The 14220-nt window shown below is 43.8% G+C and overlaps 1 protein-coding gene across 1 annotated transcript in view; it reads left to right on the top strand.

The window, feature by feature from the left end:
* The first annotated feature begins 9510 nt into the window (after positions 1–9510).
* hdac4 (histone deacetylase 4) overlaps positions 9511–14220 on the top strand; it is a 148869-nt gene continuing 144159 nt past the window's right edge. Inside the window, exon 1 of the mRNA XM_062533760.1 lies at positions 9511–9612. The gene's annotated coding sequence lies outside the window, so the exon portion shown is untranslated. The remainder of the gene's footprint in view (positions 9613–14220) is intronic.

Raw genomic sequence — 14220 nt, 5'->3', positions numbered from 1 at the left:
TATTAGATTAAAATAACTTTTCTGTAGGAATCCAGCCAGTAGACGACTGAGGATTACTCCAGGGATAAAATATGGTTATTTTAAAGGTCTTGTTTTAAGACCAGCCAAAACTCATTCTCAGGTTCTCAGGTTTGCAACAAAAAGGACACTGGCATTTAAACAAGCTGAACATGTCAGTCAAGATACAATACATATTTACAGGCATTCAGTTTCTGAGACAAAATCATGCCTTCAAAACACATCCTTGTTATAAAATCGATGCACCACAGTTCATCCAGGGGGTTTAAATGCACAGGCATGGTTACATAAGACATTATAATCCTCTGTTACTATGGATACCATGGCCCCAACTGGCTTCAGTTGTGCTGCAAGAAAGGTACGAATTTAAGCCGTTACTCTCACAAAAGCTCATCCCTCCAGAGCCATGGTACGTTGGTGTTGTTGGTGGATTAGTGGCGGGGGTTATTGTGTGTCTGGCGCTCTCTCAGTATCATGAGAGCGGTGGCGGCCTGCGCTCCTCGCCACTCTCCTTTCCCTCTGAAACAATGTGAGGGAATAGGCATGAAGAGAGAGGCAGTGTGCTTGTGGATGCTGGCGAATGGCGTGGCAATGCGACGCACACACGAATGGAACAGCACAGAGGATCTGGCCTGTCGCTCTGCGGTTGCATGATTCGCTGTAGGTGTATGGAACCATATCGTGGGATTTTCTCAAGGGCTTAAACCCTTTGTTTGCGGGAGCCAATCCACACAGTGTTACATCTTTGTCAAATCACATATTTGCCTTCAACTGGCAATGAGCTGCTAAGCCAATCTTAATGAAAAGCCTCCACATATTTGACAAACACATCGACAGATAACGATACCTTTTCATCAGAGCAGGGATGCAGAGAGCCTTATCTAAACCCTGAGCACACATTTTCATGAGTGGCAGGACCATGCTGCAAAGACAGAACTGTCTACCCCCATTGCATGCTAAGCAGTAATAAGGTACACACCATGGACAAAATCTTAATAGTGCAATAAATATACTAATTAGCTCCAAGCACATAAATGCACACTGATGCCCGTAATGTGGAGCAGTGAAATTGCATCAAATGCCATAGCGACCAGTGATTCCAGATTTGCTCAAACGTAGCATTCCATTAGAGATGCTTTTCCAATAAAGATGTTATTTTCTGAGCGTACTAATTGTTCCTTTTAACCTCAGGACTCAAGTAGTTTCTATTTACCATACATGCTGCTGTGTGGCACAAAACAACGCGTCACACTTCACCACTTGGCCGGTTTGAAGTAACACTGGAACACTGGAAATACCATGTGCTCTAGTTCAAATAGGCCTAAAGATTATTACGCAATTAGGAAGTGGGTGTTCAAGTACCATGTCACACAATTCAGAGGAGGGGATGTACCGTGGTGTACATTTAGGACTGTAGGAATATCAGGGTTGTTTTTTCAAGTGTGCCATGGGCATCAGAGAAGACAGGTGCAAATGCATTGCTTCTTTTCCCAAAAGATCAGGTAGGCAATGATTGTTGTTGCTGCTGCTAAGTTAATGTGTGTATCTGTGTTTTTGTGTGAGTGGGTGAGTGAGCTTGAGCGCCGGAAGATGCAATATTGCATCATCGGAAAAAAAAGAAATAGTGTGCAGAGGATGTCGGAACAGTGGGAATACGTGGGAATGAATGGGAAGCCATGAAACAATGCAGAGCCAGAAACACCTCACGGGTCTTGAAAAGGGCTATGACATGTGTTTTCATGCACCATGCTGTCTTGAATAGGCCCTCTGGGGGAGGACAAAAGGGGTTAAAGTAGGCAGTTATGTATCTATACGATGTTATGGCCTGAGGCAGACAGTGGGTGACTGACTCATAGACTGAGGACAGCTATGCATATTTCATTTGAGATTCAGCACTCTGAAAATGAAAAAAAGAAGTGTTGAAGTTATGTGGTGTCTTCTCCCTAATATTTGACATGCATATATGGACAAAGGGACTAAACCAATGTTCTGGTGGCAAATGATTCACCTTTTATGGTCTCCACATGTTAATGTTTCCTCTACAACCAATTGTTGTTCGTTCATCACTTGCAGTTTTGCTTTTGACCTTTGGCCAAATTCCCTCAATTTCAAAAGGCAGTATCTGTGTTTTACTCTGGCACTCTTGTTCTGACAAGTGTTTTCCCTCTCTGCCACCTCCCTATCTGCTACTGGTCAGTGAGTCCACCTGCGTTCAACTGGCTGCGTCCTCCTACAGCAGCACACAGGCCGTGTGTGGAAATGTAATCCATGGAGTTGGGAAGAGGAGCAAATGGCAGGGTTGGGGGCTGGCGGGCGGAATGCAAAAGGAGGGGAAGGGAGAGAGTGTGCGTCTTTGCCGCCAGTGCCCCGGAGGACGGATACAGCACATGGGAAGGCTGCCGCGAGGGTTTGTGGCCGCATTTGTGGCTTTCTTTGGAGAGGCTGAAGGATCACTCGCGCTCCACCACGCAGAGCCTCGCCATGTTTAACGGGATTGGCTGCTGGTCTGGGGACAGATTCCATTAATCTCCCGCTCCTCCTTATCAAGTTAAAGCACCTTGAGGAGCCGAGCAAGGAAGCGTTGCCAACATCTCTCTAAGAGCTTGTGTCTCTCAGTCTGCTAAAAGAGTGTGAATGACATACACATACACTAACACACACACTCTCTCTCACTCACTCGCACACAAACAAGTAGACATGAAAGCTCACACACATGCACATAATATGTAAATGAACTAGGAAAAAGTGAGTGCAGAGCCACATGTAACTGGTAGGCGTTTCCAGTGTGTAACACCTGACCTTTCCTGTGAAGTTGTGCTTGTATTGTCCAGTAGCGCACAGTGTTGCCTCTGGGTTTCATGGAGTTACAGAAAAGGGATAATGTCCCCGGCCGATGCACTAATATAGAACTCCGGAGTTATGTTGTTTGAGAGAGAATAGTTCAGAGACAACAGTAGAGCTACCCTAACATGTTACCAACTGAAGCTTCCCCTTCAGGTTTCAATATCGGCCATTTGCTGAGAAAAATAACCCTTTCTTATGTGGAGTCAAGGGAAAACCAGTGCCATAGGCAGCTCACAGCTATCTGAGCTCAGAAACCGAAAACGAGTGGATTCAAAAGGAACCTGAGATGTCTGTGTTTTTCAGCCTTGCCTACCCGGCGCTTCATTTTAATGATGCCATCCAGAGGATTACAGCTCAGAATGGCTCAGTCCACACACTGTCACAGGGCCCAATTAGGGCCCACTTCCATGGCAGAACAAAAATCAAGGCAATAATCAGGTTAGCCAGATGCACAGGAACTTCCCTGTTTTCCTTTTTTTTCTCCCTGTGGGTGGCTGAAATCTGAAATTAAATAAGATAATGGAGAAGGGGATTATTAGATTATGTCTACAAGAAAAGAAATGTTCTTTCATGGCAGGGCTGGTGTGTGTGTGTGTGTGTGTGTATGTGTGTGTGTGTGTGTGTGTGTGTGTGTGTGTGTGTGTGTCTGTGTGTGTCTGTGTGTGTCTGTGTGTGTCTCTGTGTGTCTCTGTGTGTGTTTGTGTGCGCGCGCACATATGCACAAGCACTCGTGTGTGAGTGCTAGAGCAGTGCTTTTACTTGTTAATAGAGTGCACAATGCCCGTTGTGGCATCTTCCATTTCCCCTGTTTGAATTGCATTAGCTTTGTGAACAAATGTGCCAGTGTTGACTTGTTAAAGGTAGCTCCACGGTCTCTTGGGAGACTGGAACGGTGTTATCTGTGTTCACATATCCATAGTAATTTTAATGTCACAGTGGGCAGGAAACATGCCAGCTGTTGTCAAACCATGGCAGTATATTTAAAGAGCCTGGAGACATGCATAAAAATTAAGCTCATTTATCAATATTATGTTAATGATTTAAACCCTTCCAACAATTTGGTACCGCTTTTTGGATTCAATTCAATTTGATTTGGTTCCTATCAACTTAGATGAAAGGCAATAGATAACAACCAATATCATATTTTTCTCTCCAGATTATAATTAATTAAATCCTCATATTTGACTAAGGTGTAAGGTATAGATCATCATGAATGAAAATGTCACTGGTTGAAGGTATCTTCATGCCTGACTCTCTGTTCATTCATTGGTCTGTTTGGCCTAATTGTGACAAATGTCAATGTTTAAAAACACAGAAGTTAACGCAGCCCATTATGGAGCCAGATTTCATGTGACATTTTTTCTACGTCTATTTGAATCTACTCTATACTAAACACAAGCTTTCACAACCTTAAATATGGTTCAATTGCAATTATATTATGTCCTTAATAACCTGTGCAACTCTGACACTTTCACCTGCAGTTGCCTTGTCTTGCAAGGGGGAAATGTAATTACGTTCATTACTGGAGATGTTCTCACATCCTGTGACAGGCCTTGGTTGACTATTGCTTGGTTGCCAGGTTGCTAGGGTCGGCCTGTTTACATCCTGATAGGGCCATTCCTGCTAATTGGCTCTCTTATATAAGTGCAACCTGTGGGAGATGGAGGCTGGAACTGTCAGATGTGTGGAAAAACACAAACAGTGGAGATTGCCGGCGGCGATGCACAGAAATAGCTGGCAGGGGAAGCTCCCTAAGGAGCCATCTCTAGCTCCAGCGGCAAAAGACAGTGGGACAACAGCAGCCACATGAGAGTTGGCAAGAGACCCAGTGTTTCACATCAAAAACATGGAAGCTGCGGAGGGCACCCTGTAGACTGCTACGGAGTTTGATTCTGGGATATGCCACCGAAACTTTGGGCAATTCCCTGGCACCGTGGGGGTTAATGGAAGGAGATGGCTGCTGCTCCCAAAACTCTCTCTGGAGCTGAGGTGCAGCGGAATGCTGCTCGCACCCCTGCTGTTTTGACTGGCACCTGGGAGGACAAAAAAGCAACACCAGACCAGCTTCTCCAGTGTCTCCGTGGCTCTTCAAAGGGAAAATAATCCACAGAGACGAAAAGGCCCATTTAGGAGCCAAGGCAGACGCCCAGCTATATGGTAGATTAAGAGCCTTGTGTCTCATGTCAGCTTTGCTCGAAACATTTATGACATTCCCATTGGTGCTATTTTCTGTTCTGATGCCCAAATATTTTAAATGGAAATGCTTGATGCCCAGAGTTATTGAGTTAGACCCACCAACTTTATCATCATCTGCCAGTGGAATGTAATCTTTTCACCTCAGCTAATGTCCAGCCTCAAGTTGGTGACAGTTTTCCCTTAGTTTGAGATGTGTGAAGTATCATTGCCATCCCAGTCGCAAAAGGACTTTTGGCTCAGTCATGGTGCTGAGATGTGGTAGAAGCTCTGTTCACTTAGATAAACAGTATCCTGTGCTTAGTTTGGATCACTATGCACTTTATGTTAGTGTGACTGCACATGCTTAAGACTTCTTATTGCACTTCATTGCTGTTGATGAAAGGTGTCTTTGCAGGCACCCTGGTCTAATGCTGACAGTTAATGGGGCGCTGGCAGCTTCACTTGTGTTCAGAACGTATTCCTTTTTAGTTGAGATGCATCACTTGTGTTCAGAACGTATTCCTTATTAGTTGAGATGCTTCACTTGTGTTCAGAACGTATTCCTTATTAGTTGAGATGCTTCACTTGTGTTCAGAACGTATTCCTTATTAGTTGAGATGCATCACTTGTGTTCAGAACGTATTCCTTATTAGTTGAGATGCATCACTTGTGTTCAGAACGTATTCCTTTATTATATCATTTCCTTATATCGCTGCCTACTGACACACTGCACCAGCACAGCGTCTACAGGGCGCCGCTTGGAGTGTGGCAAGGAAACTCACTCTGCTTAATTATGATGGCAAATTGCCGCCAAGGCCCTAAAAGCATTCTGTGCTGCTGGAGAGAGAAAAAAAGATTGTCATTTTCGGGGGAAATAAACAAATTCTACAGAGGTTGTAATATAATTACAAGCAGCGATTCTGCACAGGAGCCTTCCTCTCCATGCTGACGGAAAGATCCTGCACCCAGAGCAGCACTCTCTCCAGCAGGCATGACCTGTGCCATCCTCATGTAGGCTGTTGCCTGGAGCATCGGTTGTGAATAAATAGAGAAAAGGGGGGTGCAATTCCTCTCTCTTTATTTAAGTGCACCCCATCTACAGTAGGATATCTCACATTGCATTTTCTCTGGGTGTACATTGGAAGGATGCAAGAGGTAGTGTGAGTGACAGAACTCTTTATTGCTTCTGTGCTGGGTGCAACCATGACATGATGAATGGTGAGCTACTGACATTTTATTCCTTGTCTATTAACTGAGCTCAACTGTTATATAAAAATATATCATTCTTTCTGATTATGCGGGCTGTTTTGTTTTGTTTCTTTGCACTTTTGAATAGTGCAAAGAAATGTTTCTGGGCATACAGTATCTTTTTGTGAAATTACATGCCTGGAAATGTTTGGAAATCAGGCCTGCTAAAGACATTGCTGCGAATGCTGTCTGTGGATCTTTAAAAATAAATATTTATCTTCCTTCAGGTGTATGTGTTTTTCAGTTATTTTGGTGTCTTGAGCAGTGCAGCTGAAGTTCTGCGCAGAATTTCATAAATCTGATGCGCTATCACCAAAAAATATACCTGGATGATGAGACAAAAGACATCCAGGAAGAACTTTGCTATCATTGGCAAAATACGTCACGTCTGGACCATCTGATGTGAACGTACAGGGAGGGGCCGTTTGGGTGCGTGTACGGAGACCCGGAGCGGACAGGACCAGACAGAGAAGAGGAGTTGCAGTGGAGCACTGTGATCTATCAGAGACGTGTGTCATGTTGTGTACATTAGTGGGCCACGCAGCTGCGCTCCCGCCCCTCTCCATCGGCAGTGGCTCAGTGGGCCTGCTGCTGGGCCTCTTTGATCATGAAAGGGTCTGGCTTTATCAACAGGAGAATTCGCTCTCGTTCTCTCTAGCATTTTTATCAGCTCTCTGCAGAATGTTTTGTTTGGAGGATAAGTGCAAATGGAATTCTCCTGACGAAAAACAACTCACGGGGCAAAAGAAAAAAAATGCATCACATGAAAACAAGACTGAACCTCTCTCTTTTTTGGCTTGTTTAGCTCCTACACTTTTAATTACACCGCTTTTCACAGAATTTGTTTTCATTTTCTTGATCAAGTGTTTTTGATGTTTACTTCCACTGGTATTATCTTGGACAGTTTTCACTGATGTGGTACATGGTTAATTCCCTAACTGTAATTAACATCATTTATTTTGCTGGGATTTGATCTATCATGTCCTTAAGCCATTAACTAGGTACATGTCTTAGCCTATGTGTTGTTTTAAAATACATTATAAACATGATCAATCACTCAGGTTGCATTCATGTAAAGAATCAGAATCAGCTTTATTGGCCAGGTTTGCATATACAAACAAGGAATTTGAATGAATTTGATTGTTGTCAAATAATACTCAAACAATAAAAAAGAAAAGAATTGAAAACAGAGCAGTAAGAATAGAATGAATGGCAGTAGACTACACTCTAAGAATCAAGCAGGAGAACACAGTGATTCAATCAGCCCACAGTGGTAAACAGTACACAAGCTCTCAGGGCACAACATGTTAAAACGTTTGCAACAGCTACATGCCATCATCAAATGAAGATGTCATTGTTTTCCAGTTGAAAGTTCTGGATTAAGCTGTTAAAACAGACATAGCCAATGTAGAATTAGTTGGTAAAATGAGTCAGATGATATGTTATCACTGACCTTTCTACCTTTCAGATCTCCACTATCTGTGGTAATGCCCTGCAGCACCACCAATTACCAAAAAACCCAGATATCATACAGTATTTCTCTCACCGACAACAGAAACACAATAACATCCACACAATAGAATCTAAGTTATTCTTCGTCAAAACAAATTCATACAGAATTCAGTGACAAAATAGTACATGAGTGTAGCCTGACCTTTCTGAATGGATTGATTAAAAGCATGGATCAAAAAGTGAAAAGTGAAAAAATCACTGCACAAAGGATTTTGTTCTGAAAAGATAACATGATGCATTTCTCTGCACATAATGTGGTTCAACAGCCCCGTCCTGCTGCCATGCTTCTGGCAGTTCTGCTGTCGTGACTAAGTGACTCCCACAGTAGATTTTGCTGTATGCTTTTAGCCCCATACAGTGAAGGGTGGGAGAGCATTGTAATGCTAATTATTGCCTTCCATAACTTTTGTTCAGAACAAAATGCACAGCTTCCCTGAAATAAAGGGTAGGCCTATTATATAATGGTGTGATTTATTCAAAATCATTTAAATGCACAACACATTATGAGCCGCTTATGTATAATTATGCAAATAAGAGAAATGTTAAGGGCCGTGCACAATATACAAATTAATATGTGTTTTATTTATAGGTTTAGTATTAAAGCAAATTGACCAACCTGTTATGACTCATTGATACTAATAGTTGTACTATTAGGTCCTTTTTTTCTCTCTTAACTGGTTTCACAGATGTCACAAAAGGGGAATGTGCAGAAATATCCTCACAGTGATTGGGTTGAGATATGATCACTCTTAAATTACTGGAAACTGCACAAACTTTTGCTTGACCACAGCTATTTGCTGCGCAACCAGCAGTAAACCACCTAAGCCACTAGTGCATGAAAAGGCGGGGTGGAGCTAAGGCCATCATGACATCCTCTGGGCGCATTACAAATCTGCTTTAAACTTGTGTGCTTTCTGTTAATCCATGCTCCTCTGTTATTTGATGAGTGGATATGAGATGCTGATGCTCCCGTCCCAAGAATGCCCTCTGATTTACGTCACTGATCCCATAAAAACAGAAGGGAGGCTGGGAGAGATTGGATGACATCATCTTTTGTTGCAGTCCATCTGGTCATGATTTGTTGACCTGCTGAGAGGTTGGATGCATCCAGGTCACAACAGCAAAGCCTTTACATTCAGTGATGGTGTACTCACAAGTGTTGAGACAGACAGACAAAATTGCTCTACTTACTGAAAATAATGGCCAGGATTGATGAGTAAACAACGAGACAGGGCTTAAGCAAAACATATAGGCTTGAATGATCATACAAAACCTTTTTCTCTGTTTGAAAGTGTGGATTATAGGCCACCAGAGTAGGCTAGCCTACTAGGTCATCTTTCATCAAACAGTAGCCAACTCCTTCAACGCATGAATTCTGGTCTCCCATCATTATCCATTTGTTTATTTCCTCATGTTAAACAGCTAGGTTTACAGAACCATGTCACATTGGCTACATCACATGTAGCCTACCGTAATTAGATGGTCCATAGGCTTACCTCTGCTCAAAACAGAAAATGTAACTCCATAAACTAGGCTACTGCCCTAAAATGTTCATATTCATGCATATCATATCACTAAAACTAATATTGACAAGTTTTCCAATTCACGAGTCATTTTACCCAGGAATAGGCTACACAATCTGTTTCTATAACCCCGCCTCTGAAGGAAATGCGGGGCGGCGACACGTGATCTATTTGCCAAAATCCAGTATGGCGGAATCTGTCGGTGGGTGATTCTCTCACTGGCGTACTCTCTAACGGGAATTAAGTACGTTGTGGTGTTCCGAGTGGAGTCGCCACCACGGGACGCACTTAGGTAAGGCTAAAAATATGATTTCAATGTGCTCGTCCATCTGTTGTACGATCATACTTCTAGGGGAAACTCGGGAAGAATTGCCTCGAAATGAGACAATCAAAACAATGTGTCTGTCGGTAGTTAACGCTGTATTGCAACGCTAACAGCGTTTAGTCGGTTTAAGTTGTCTGTCGCCTTTCGTTTCCCAAATATTTCAGATGCATGATAACTTAGCTTTAAAGCTTGTTTACTAGTTATCACAATATATGTAGATGTATTCAATATTCACATCTCTCAATCCGGCATCATATTTTAAATGATATGATAACCCACGTTTGCTTCAACATCTCGGGCAATGGAGCAATGTGGACGATTGACTGGCCTCTCTCTGGCCAATTTTAAGACATTTCTGTTCCCGATAGATGCGCAGCAGGGCGTTCCTCATTAGCTTTCAGTAACCATACAGTTAGAAGCTACTGCTTTGGTCAGTCATATGTGTGTCTCTTTAAAGACAATTAGTTAAGTGCACCGATCTATCTTTTACAGAGGGTCTAGGTGCGCTGGCGCGTTTTTTGTGAATGAGAGAAGCTTGTTTTTATGTATCTGGTGTCTCCACCCCCGAAATAATGATAGCCTACCTAGCGCAGTCTGCTTTGGCCAAGGTTTTTGTAAACTTAAATCGTCTGGCAAGTTGTGTTCAAAGGGTGATGTTAGGCCATGCTCAGATATCTGCTGATTTCTCTCCGCTGTAAATTCGGAAGTTAGAAGTTTAAGTCAAGGCGTTGGATTTTGGAGGTGGCTAATGAAAATAAGCTAGGAAGCTAATGTTTTTAAAGTTAACGTTAACATTATGCAACCTAGATAACTATCATTATTTGAGCTATCTAGCATGATGTAAAATGTATACAGTTTTCTGTGACGAACTTTAATTTTCTGTGGGATATTACCCAACTCAAACGTTAATTATTATTAGCATTTCCACCTTATTGTTCATCTTTAAAGGATTCAAAAAGTATCTTGATGTAGGCCTAACATTATCTACAGGCAGTGTTGAAGGCGGCCAGGTGTGCAACAGGCTAATGACTATATTAAATGTGTTGGGATGTGTGGTCTTAGTTTTTTGACATTCGTTTTGTCCTATTACTGTATTTGTGGGTTGTGTGATGTATAATGAGCTGATGTTGATATGTGGAGTTATCAACAGACACAGTTGCCTGTCCAAAGACTGTAAAGTTACAGGTGGAGGTAGTTCCCACCCGGTCACTCGGTCCGAATGATCAGACGACTGCATAAAAAACCCTCTCGACATTGCTGCCTGTTGGAAGCTTGCCCATGGCACATTCCAGTTACCAAGGACTAGCAGTCGGGCCTTGTAAATTCCAGGCCTCACACGGAGAAGGTCACAGCCAGCCTTCGTAGAAATTGACAGAGGCATGACAGTGAACCAACCTGTAATAATGACTGGTCAAGGGTATACGAAATGGTGGTGTATGTGGGCTGCAGTCATGTAGTTGAGAATACCAAGTTAAATCAGTGCATAATTAACAGTGCTTGCTGATTCACCCTGCTTGCCAGATTGTGCACCATGTTGTATCTGTGGCAAGAGAGCCAGTGTGTATGTGTCAGAGAGCCAGGGAGGGCTGTGTCAGAGCCAACCTGAGGTGCTCAGTGGGAGCAGCCTGTTAATGGGATGCAGGGCTGGGTCAGCAGGGGGTCCTGTGGATGAGGCTGGCTACTCCCACCTTGATTTCAAGGTAGCTCATTATAATGTTGCTGTGTATGCGTTTGTTCCTCACTTTTAAGTGCAGTGCATGTGTGAGGCCTGTGCTGTTTTTACAGAAGTGTGATGTGAAGAATGATGTTGTTCCTAATGTTTTGGGGGCTCGGATGAGGAGTTGTAAGCTAGCACCTGATATCTTGCTTCACTAGTGCTTATGAAGAAAACACAGTTGCACAGGAGCACCATCCTTGCACAATTGCAGCAACTTTGTAGCACTTCAATTACTGGACCTTTCATTATGTGCTGGCATGGGCAGAACTTGGCTTTTCCTGCCTTCATTTGGCAGCTAGTTGCAACCAAAATGTCCCCCAGGATTGCAATTATGATGCTTGTTTGTTTGTGCTGTTAGTCTAATAAACAGTGACAGTGCACCCTCCACCCCCCATCTCCATGACTCCTTATTTGACTGGGGTCAAGGTGATGTAACCCTGGGGTCGTGAACAAAAACATTGGGTCAGGGCAAACACAGCTCTCCCACTGGTCTCAGCCTCAGCCTGGACACGCGCCTTTCCATAGCTCAACGTAACAGAGCCCCTGTCCAGTCTAGTCTGAAAACATAGGGGATGAGGGATGAAGAGAGTGTGGGGGCAAGATGTCTAGTGATGGGAAGGACTGAGAACTGGAGAGTAGTCACATACGAGCAGGAGTGGCAAAGAGAGAAAGAAATGGAGACCGAGAGAGAGAGCGAGCGAGAGATTTAGAGAGAGGATGGCTGGAGTGTGGAGAAGATGCTTTCTCGAGTCCACTGCTCTCAGTAGCCGCAGCAGCCGTAATAAAAGAGAGCGGGCACAGAACTAATTTCCTGCGCCCGCTTTTAAATGCTCCTTTTTCCCCTCTGCCTGTGTGCTGGTCTGAAAATAACTGGGTGTGAGAGACGTGTAGGCCGTGTCTGCGGTGGGACTCGCTCTCAGGAGGTGGCCGACAGCGGGCGGCCTCCTTGTGCCGGAGTGTGGCAGTGGCTTTGGTGGTGGTGTTGACACATGTGTTTGAAGGATTGTTTACGAGGCTGTCGTTCAGGAGGGCCTTAACTTAGACTGTGCAAATACACACAGACACATGGTGAATTTTTACCCAGCCTAGCGTTGTGACCAGTGCAGGCTGCTCTGTTTCCTCGCCGGGTTTACCAGAAGACAGCCCATGAGATTTCAGCTGGGACGTTTGAGAGGCCACAGAATCTCGGAATAATGAACCGCTACTTCACTCTTAATGAAATATTTGGCCAAGAACTTGAATATTTTGGCAAAAGCACAATAGCGTTTGGAACTGAGACAAGCAGTGGAAATATTTCTTACGCCAGATGCGTACAAAGGCAGTAACACTCACACCATGTTGTTTTTCAGGAGAAAAGTGAAGGTTTTTCATCTTTGACTCCTGTAAGTGAGAATCTCAGTCTTTTACTGTGCCCCAAATATTCTGTTAATGGTTTCTTCTCTTTTTTTTTTGGTGGGAACGTAGTCACATCCGCTGCTAGGCTCTTCTGTAAAAGATGAACAAGAAGTAAGACATTGTTATAGGTTAAGGAGGAAGTTGAGGTCAGGGAGTCTGTCAGTGACATAGGGCCACTCGTGTGCTTCAACCCACACTGAGCGCTTGAGAACATAGACGAATCTCAGAGCTCGCATAGACAGGTGGGTGGATGGAAGCAGTGCAGACAGAACATGCTAAACATTCGGTGTCATTATTTCCATCATGCAGTATGTCTTGCCATTCTATTGGTTGTTTTCTCATGTTTCCAGTTAAGATGTGTGATTATATCTCTGCTTAAGTTCACAAGCGGTTCCAAAAAGAAACGATAACGGAAAAAACGAAGCTAAACTGAATAAGGGGAACCTCCCGCTCTCCACACATCCCCTCAGTTCTCATCAGCGCATCCCCTCGCCCTGGCACCGCTGCTGTCTCCCCTCCACCCCTGCTCCCTTCTGTCGCTCCTAGTCTCTCGCTCCCGGGCCATTTCTCGTCTTGGCCTTGGGTAACAATGGGTTCAGACAGCCGTGCTCTTAGACCGCCTAATGAAAGACCAAGATGGTAGCTAGGCTTTGTGAAGCCACCCCTACCCCCACCCAGTCCCCCGAACCTCCTAAACCCCCACCACCCTCTCGACTCCACTCCCTCCTTCCCTCCCTCCTGGCCCTTGTCCTGCCCTCACCCCACCCCGCCCTTCTCCTCTCTCCCCTCTCACTCAGTCCCCCTCTCCAGCAGGAACAATTAAAGCCAGACGATGCCTGACCGACTTTTTTGGGGGATTTGTTTTGCTGTTTGTGGCCTGTAGCTTCATACTTTGTCATCTCATACCTCCATCTTAGGCCTATGCGACATCCTTTTCAATGAGTATATTTCCCTACTCGGTTTAACTTCAGTCTTTTTTTTTCTTAAACTAATTTTGAAATTCTCTCTCTCTCTCTCCTCTCTCTCTCTCTCTCTCTCTCTCTCTCTCTCCTCTCTCTCTCTCTCTCTCCGCATCTACTGCTTGAATCATGTATGCATTGAAGTGAATTATTTATAGGCAATTAGGTGTGAACGACGACCTCTGTCTAACAGGAGAAATACGTTTTAGAGATTAATCCAGAGGGTTGTGTGCAGCTTAATTGTTGTTTACTCCTTGATGTTTGCTACATGCTATATTCTGACACTGCTCAGGCTTCGTGAAGGGGACTCTACAGCCCAAGGTATCACACCTGTGGCTTGTACATGTTCACAGTTCATCCCAGTTCAGAGAAGATAACCTCTTTGACTTTCTGACAGGAATGTAGGCACCATAGAGACAATGGAAACACAGGTGGTAAAAACATTTAAAATACCTTTTCTTTGCATTCTAAAAAGCTCAGGTGTTCAGTAAATTATTAGGTTGT

The sequence above is a fragment of the Sardina pilchardus genome, chromosome 4 (genome assembly GCF_963854185.1).
Source record: "Sardina pilchardus chromosome 4, fSarPil1.1, whole genome shotgun sequence".
NCBI classification, from domain to species: Eukaryota; Metazoa; Chordata; class Actinopteri; order Clupeiformes; family Clupeidae; genus Sardina; species Sardina pilchardus.
This window is presented reverse-complemented; position numbering and strand designations above follow the sequence as displayed.